Source organism: Orycteropus afer, unplaced genomic scaffold, assembly GCF_000298275.1.
Source record: "Orycteropus afer afer isolate SDZICR_OR568_19922 unplaced genomic scaffold, OryAfe1.0 scaffold00627, whole genome shotgun sequence".
Classification (NCBI taxonomy): Eukaryota; Metazoa; Chordata; class Mammalia; order Tubulidentata; family Orycteropodidae; genus Orycteropus; species Orycteropus afer.
Window position 1 is genome coordinate 338,366 of NW_006922214.1, and position 8,057 is coordinate 346,422.

Consider the following 8,057-nt stretch of genomic DNA (forward strand, 5'->3'; position numbering starts at 1 on the left):
GAGCTTGATGTCCCCTGCGACTATGGTCCTAAGCCCTCAGGTTCAACTACTCGGTCCCCTGATTGTTTCCATTAATTTTGGTTTTCTTCTTTCTTCTTTGCAGAGCTTCTTTTTATAAATTACAGAAATAGTTATTCAACCTCTACTTAGATACTCCTATTAACTCATTATCTCAGAAATAGCCAAGTATCATTATATATGGAAGAAAGAAAAGTGCAAAAAGAAGGACAGTTGTTTGGGGTCTTTAGGGCAATGACAAGAGGAGTTAGTAGTACTAGGAAAGGTTTTGAGCTGGAACAGACACACCCATACACACACCCCCTACATTCCAAAATGTCAAATAACAATAAGGTCAGGTATTAAAGAGGAAGCTTTAGAACTGGGGTAAGTCAGAATATTACAGAACTCATTGATTCTCAGGTTGAAATTTCCACGTGGATCATGTTTCACAAAACAAAACAAAAAACCAGATCACGTTTATCACACAGTAAATACTTGGAATCTAGACTATGAGTCAGAATTGATTTGATAGCAAGAGGTTTGGATTTGGTTAAACATTCAGACTCAAGTGATAATTTGGCAAGAAATCCTTTTAACCCCTAGGAAGCTCCAGGCCTTAGAGAAAGACCAAAAGCGCCTCTGGAAGGAAAGAAGAAGGATGAAACTACTCATTCGGGCCCACCTAGAGTAAATGGGAACTTCCATTAACTGATTAGAAGCCTCCAAACTTAGTTATAAAGAAAAATGTATTCATAACATTGAAAACTAAAAAAAACTCACTGCCATCGAGTCGGATCTGACCCACAGCGACCCCTTCTTGGGTTTCCGAGGAGGTATCACTACGGAAGTAGATTGCCTAACCTTCCTTCCAAGCAGTGGGTGGTGGGATTGAACCGCCAGCCTTCTGGTTTAAAGTCAAGTGCCTTAGGCACTGTGCCACTATAACATTGGGGCAAGGAAAATTTTTTTCGACAAGCACAACAACATGGCAACAATAAAGGGGAAAAAAAGGTCTATAAAGTTGGCAACACTAAAATTAAAAAAAACAAACTTAGTTCATCAATAGACACTATAATGAAGAAAAGTTATACAGTGGGATAAACTTTTGCAACACATATAAACAATGAAGGATTCATATATGATAAAGACCTCTTACAATTCAGTGATTAAAAAGGCAATTCTATGAAAGTACATAGAATGGTTGAGCAGGTATTCATGAAAGAGAAAATTCAATTGACAAATGGTTGATACCTTATTAGTAATCAGGGAAATACAAATGAAAACTACAATGAAGTACTATTATATACTGACCAGAGAGGCAAGAATTAAAATTCTTGACAGTACCAATGGCTGATTAGACTATAAACCAACAGGAAGTCTTATACACACCTGAAGAAAGTGTAAGGCAATACAGCTTTTAAACAATTTGGAATTAATCTATTAAACTGAACACATGCATATGCTATAATCCAGCAGTTTCATTCCTAAATATAGTCTCTTCAGAAACTTATTAACAAGGTTATGCAGTTTTACTGTTTGTAACTTTTTTAATGAAAAAGATATCCAGCAATAGCTGAATGTCAATAATCAGATGGACAAATATAGTGAATCATTTTTTTTTTCAATTTAATATTATGTAGTAGTTCAAATGGATGAATTATATCTACTCACAACATGAATGAATTTTTTCAAACATAATGTGTGAAAGAAGATATACCAAAACAACCAAACTCACTGCTGTCCAGTGGAGTCCACTAGTAATGACCCCTCCTTGGGTTTCCGAGGCAGTATCTCTAGGGAAGTAGATTGCCCAATCTTTCTTTCGAGGAGTGGCTGGTGGGTTTGAACTGCCAGCCTTTTGGTTAGCAGTCAAATGCCTTAGGCACTACACCACCAGAGCTACCAAAAGAAGATATAATACCTATTATATAATTCTGTTTTCAAAAAGTTAAAAGTAGGCAACTTTATTTTTATTCTGTAGAGATGCATGTGTGGATAATAAAACTATGAGAAAAACAAACCAACTCTGTTTACATCATTTTTTATAACTTTGATCTTTTAAATAAATAAAAAAAAATGTTGTTGTTGAGAATATACGCAGCAAAACACCAGAAAATTCAACTGTTGGTACATGTACAATTCATTGACTTTGATTCCATTCTTCAAGTCCTGCAACCATTCTTACCGTCCTTTTCTGAGTTGTTCCTCCTCCCCCAATAACATAAACTCACTGCCCCCTAATGGTCTTATCTAATCTTTCAAGTTGCTGTTGTCAATTTGATCCCATGTAGATAGTTCTTAAAAGAGGATAATGCTCAAGGCAGACATTTTTTCACTAGTTAAGCTAAACTAGTTAAGAAGACTCCAGGGGGTATTTTTGGTTTAAGATTTAAAAGTTATCTTAGAGCAAATAGTTTCATCCATCTCTCACAGCTCCAGAAAGTCTGGAGTCCATGAACATTTTATATTCTGTTGTGCATTTCCCCCCTTTTGATCCTGATTCTTGTGTAGAATCTTCGATTAAAATATTCAGTAATGGTAGCTAGATATCATCCGCTACTTCTGGTCTCATGGCAAAGGAGGTAGTTGTTCATGGAGGCAATTAGCTGCACATTCCATTTTCTCCTGTTCCTAACTCTCCTTCTTCCTCCATTGCCCTATGTGAATAGAACCCAATTATTGTGCCTTGGACAGCTGCTTGCAAGCTTTTATACAATGAACTAGGAGATAGAACAGAAGCACTAAACATGTTATTAGGCCAATTAACTAGAATATACCATGAAACTATGACCCTAAACTTCTACACCAAGGAACCAAATCCCATCAGTATTTGGTTGTACCCAAGCAGCCTCAGCAGTTACATATTTTTTTGGTCATTAATGTAAACATATCTCTCAAACAACTTTTGCCAATTCAACTTTTTTACAGATGTGCAACTTATTGACAGCACTTAATGCTAATTGGCTATGCAACCCTACCCTTAATCAATGTGATTTTTTCATCTCTGTAAGCCAAAGCTCCTTACTCTATAAGCAATAATCCCCTCTTTTCCCTCCATCTGAGAACCACTAATAAGCTTTGGTCTCTATACATTTGCCCTTTCTTATCTTTTTATATAAGTTAATGACTAATTTATCATTTTTCCCAGTGAGTTTAGTTTAAGTAAAGAGCATAACTGACTTCTTCACAGATGCGAATTTCTTTAGTTTTTTCTTCTTTTTTTGCTTATGCATTCTTTCGAGTATGACCTTATCTCATGGCCAGTTTTAGCCAAGGACCATGGTCTATGAGGTAAGACCACCCTGAGAAGAGGGACACCAAGTCTGGAGTACTTATGGTAAAGAGGAGCAAAGACATTCCTGGTAATCTAAGAGATTCTCAACTCCCTCACCATTCCCCAATATAATCATGTTTACCCCTTGCCTGAGGAGACAGACATTTTAGAGAATCAATTGTTTCTTTCTCCTTGGGTATTGATATTCAATAAATCTTTTGCTTTTTCACTTCAGCCTGTTGTGGTGATTGGCTTTACTCGTGACAGGTGGTAAGAAGCTCGTTGTTCCTGCATCACCATGAACATTGATGTACAAGTCTCTGAATCTCTGTTTCAAGTCTTTTGGTTATATACCTAGAAGTAGAATTGCTGGGTCATATTTCTATTTTTAGTTTTTTGAGGAAACACCACACTGTTTGCTATAATGGCTGTACCATTTTGCATTCCCTCCAACAATGGATGAGGGTTCCAATTTCCCCACATTCTTATTAACATTTTTATTTTCTCTCTCTCTCCCCCTCCCTCTCGCTCTTCCTCCCCCCTCCTCTCTTTTTCTCTCTCCTCCCTTCCTTGCCTCCCTCCCTCCTTTCTTTCATTCTTTGATCTTAGTCATCCTGTTGGGAGTGAGATAGTATCTCCTTGTGGTTTTGATTTGTGCTTCTCTGATGACTAAAGATGATGAGCATCTTTTCATATGTTTGGTGGGCATTTTTTTTTTTTGATTTGGATGAAGATTTACAGAGCGAATTCACTTTCCATACAGCAGTTCACATATACTTTGTCTCATGTCATTGTTCACCACAATGCAACAGCTCCCCTCCCACTTCCTCCCCATAGTTACCTCTTCCCAGAGTCCATCCCTCCATACTCTCCTGCCCCTGAGCTGTCTCCCTGTGCAGAAGCAGCCCTTCCTTCTCCCATGATTGGTGGGCATTTGAATGTCCTCTTTGGTGAAATGTCTATTCAAGTTCTTTGTCTATTTTATGATTGTGTCATACATCTTTTTGTTGTTAAGTTCTCTAAGATTTAAATACATTTTGGTTATTAGGTTCTTATTGAATATACAGTTTCTGAAGATTTTCTCCCACTCAGTAGCTTTCTTTTCACTTTTTTGGTAAGTCTTTTGATGAATAAAACTTTTTTTAAAAAAATTTTTGTGAGATCCCATTTGTTTGTTTTGTCTTTTTGCTACCTGTTTTATTTTAGCTCAGTGATATACATTTTGGACTGTGATCTCCACAACAGTAAAATTATAAATTTGTGATATTTTACATCACTGAAGTTGTGATAATTTGTTACAGCTGAGTGGAAAATAATGTAAGAATATTTCTGAAAGTCTAATATTCAACTTACAAGAATTCCACAACTAAGAATAGATAAAGTGCAGAAACAATTGCAATATGCCTTTAATTTTAAAAAATATATGATTGAAGAACCTGAATTTCCATTTTGCATTGAGGAAACACTGTGTGACCAGCATGTTGTTGTTGTTGTTATGTACCATCGAGTCAGACCCCACTCATAGTGACCCCTCATTGGGTTTCTGAGGCAGTATCACTATGGAAGTAGATTCCCCAACCTTCTTTCCGAGGAGTGGCTGGTGGGTTTGAACCAAGTGCCTTAGGCACTGCACTCCCAGGCATATAATCCTATTGCCATTGAGTGAATTGTCCAACTCATAATGACCCTATAATAAATATTGAAATTTTGGAATGCCAAGAATGAAGTGAAGATTTTAAAAGCTTCTAGGTTTAGGGGTGGGGAAAAAGGAAGCACATCATATACAGAGTATTGGGCAATAAAGTAGCATTGGACTTCTTAATAGCTTTACTGAGATACAATTCACATACCAAGCAATTCAGCTATTTAAATTTTACAACTCAGTGGTTTTTAATACATTCATAGATATGTCCAACAATCACCACAATTTCAGAACTTTCTCATAATGTCAATAAGAAACCTGTGCCCGGTTTGCTGGTCCAATAGAGCCTGGTGGAACCACTGAGACTATGGCCCCTAGCTGCCCTTCAGGTCTGGAATTGAACCCACACCTGTACACAAAAAGTGCAGGCATATGAGTTAAACATTTACCTCAAGTAGACACATGCCCTGGAGAGAACAATCATGGGAGAAGGAAGGGCTGCTTATGCACAGGGAGACAGCTCAGGGGGCAGAAGAGTATGAAGGGATGGACACTGGGAAGAGGTAACTATGGGGAGGAAGTGGGAGGGGAGCTGTTGCATTGTGGTAAACTGTGGTCAATGACTTGAGACAAAGTATATGTGAACTGCTGTATGGAAAGTGAATTTGCTCTGTAAATCTTCACCCAAATCAAAATAAAATAAAAAAAAAAAAAAAAAAAAAAAAAAAAGAAGTTACCAATATTTGAAAAGGGAATTACAATATGTAAGCACTGAAAGGTTTTTAATTAAAGTATGTTTCTTCATGATCCTCAAAAAAAAGAAAGAAAGAAAGAAGAAAGAAACCTGTGTCCACCGAGATAATTATAAAAACCAAGCTTGTCTGCATTCCACAAAATTAACATATAAGGCAAAAAATTGTTTTTTCACTGATTCTCATATAGGAGCTCTGGTGGTATAGTGCCTAAGGCATCCAGCCACTCCTCAGAAGGAAGACTGGGCAATCTACATACAGACTTGAACTCTAGGCTGAGCCAGTGATGGTCATTTTCTAATTGAATTGAATACTGTGAAGATTTGTCCTCTTGTGGTAAAAGTATTGGAAGAAGGCAGTCTTCAAAATGTTTAATATGCATAACTTTAAGCAGGGAATTTAAAGACAAAGCATAAGCAGAGTCTGCACTAGGATTTTTAACCAAGGTGTAAATCCCTACAGGTCCTCCTTTTAAAGAGATCTCATCTCAATATACACCCTCTAATCCCATCTCTTTGAATTTGCATCGGAGTGGGGGTGGGGGGTAGGGGGGGGTGGGGCAGAAAAACTGCTCCAGGTGAGGCTCGAACTCACAACCTCGGCATTGCTCACAAGTGTACTGCTTTATAAGTACCGCGCGCTAACCGATTGCGCCACTGGAGCTACGCTAGTACAGCGTTTGGGTGAGATAAGTAGAGATGCTGTTGGAGAAGTAGATTAAATGTTTTTAAAATCTGTTAAAGGTATTAAACGATGTAAACAAGAGAGCAGCTTCTGATCTGTCAAGTCCACGAACGGGATTAAAATAATCAATCAAGGGGTACCCGGTATTAGCCGATCTGTAGTCGTTTTTCCCCAAACAGTAATGTCGGGGTCTGAGTACCTTGATTTTTCTCTCTAGTTCTCACGGCTTCTCTAAATTCACAGTATTGTTTGAAAGCATTTGCGAATGAAAGAAAGTCACGCCAGTTCCACAAAGGGCGGAAGCTCAGACTGCGTGTAGAACAAATGTGCCTGTCACAGCACTCTGAACAAAGCCTCCACCAGAAGTGTGCATTCCTCCAGTGTGGAACCTGTGCTTTCCCAGATGCTTCCGGATTCCATCGCCGCCAGCACCTTTCCTGCGCTTCCACTCTGAACTCTGCCAGCTTGTCTTCTGCTTTAAAGGCCATACGTGCCCCCTTCCCGGCTCACTCGCTGGTTTTCAACCTAAGAATGCGAAAATAATTTACTACCCTGAAACCTCCAGAAAGTTAAAATTTCCTTTAGAAAAATAACTGTTTTAAATGTATAGATGCAACACAGGCTAAGGAAATTCAGAAAAACGGTTAAGATGATTATTTGTAAATGTTCTGCAGTCTCATAAAGAAAAAAAGCCATTGTTTACATTTGTTGTATTTCGTTTTTGGCTTTATTTCCATGAAGCCTACTTAGAGGATTTTTGTGGGTAGGGGCATGACTGTAGATCTATATGGAGCTCTGGTGGCGCAGTGCCTAAGGCATTCGACTGCTAACCGGAAGGTTGGCGGTTCCAGCCAAACCAGCCGCTCCGCCAAAAGCAGAGGGGGCAGTCTACTTCCGTAAAGGCTTACTGCCTTGGAAACCCATTAGGGGTCGCTAAGACTCGGAATCGACTGAATAACAATGGGTTTGTTTCTTAAAGATAATTTTTTAAAATATAAAACGCAGTGCCATCCAGTCGATTCTGACTCATAGCGACCCCCACCGAATTTCCAAGGCGGTAAATCTTTAAGGAAGTAGATTACGTCATCTTTCTTCCGCGTGGCAGCTGGTTGCTTTGAACCCCTGAACTGCTTGCTGGTTAGCAGCCAGATGCCTTATATATATATATATATATATATATATATATATATATATATATATACATATGTGCAATTTCATATCTTGTTTTATTTTCATTTAACACTGTAACATAAATTGTTTTTCATAATGTTGATTATCGTAAAGGAAACTTACAGCACTTGCTCTAGGGCTGTTGACTGTCCTAAGAACTTTGTGTATAACGACTCATTTTCTTATATTATTACATATTTTTAAAAGACAATACCTACTCTATCCACAATTTAATTAAGGCTGCAGGACCTCTCTGACCTGTCTTTTGATCCAGAGGGCATTTTGGCACTGCAGAACATTCTGGAGTTTGAGGGCCGATGCTCCATAACAAATGCTAACTTTCTACTTCTGTTTTCTCTTCCTAGGAATATCCCAGGGTGAACTTAAGAGTTATCCCAGGACTGGGACCTTCTCTCTGAGTCCCTACGCATAAACATTGCCTCCTGGGCAGGACTGTGGCCAACCTAGCTGAGAAGTCTGTCTCTGACAAGGCAAAGTTCCCGGGTTACTGGTGGTGTTTTTTTTTTTTTTTTAA

At 38.4% G+C, this 8,057-nt stretch overlaps 1 non-coding gene across 1 annotated transcript; it reads right to left on the reverse strand.

Moving 5' to 3' along the window:
• Positions 1–6,237: 6,237 nt before the first annotated feature.
• On the reverse strand, positions 6,238–6,331 carry TRNAI-UAU. The gene is made up of 2 exons: positions 6,294–6,331; positions 6,238–6,273 (listed from the first exon to the last, which is right to left on the reverse strand). It is a non-coding gene; the product is annotated as a tRNA-Ile (tRNA).
• Positions 6,332–8,057: the final 1,726 nt, after the last annotated feature.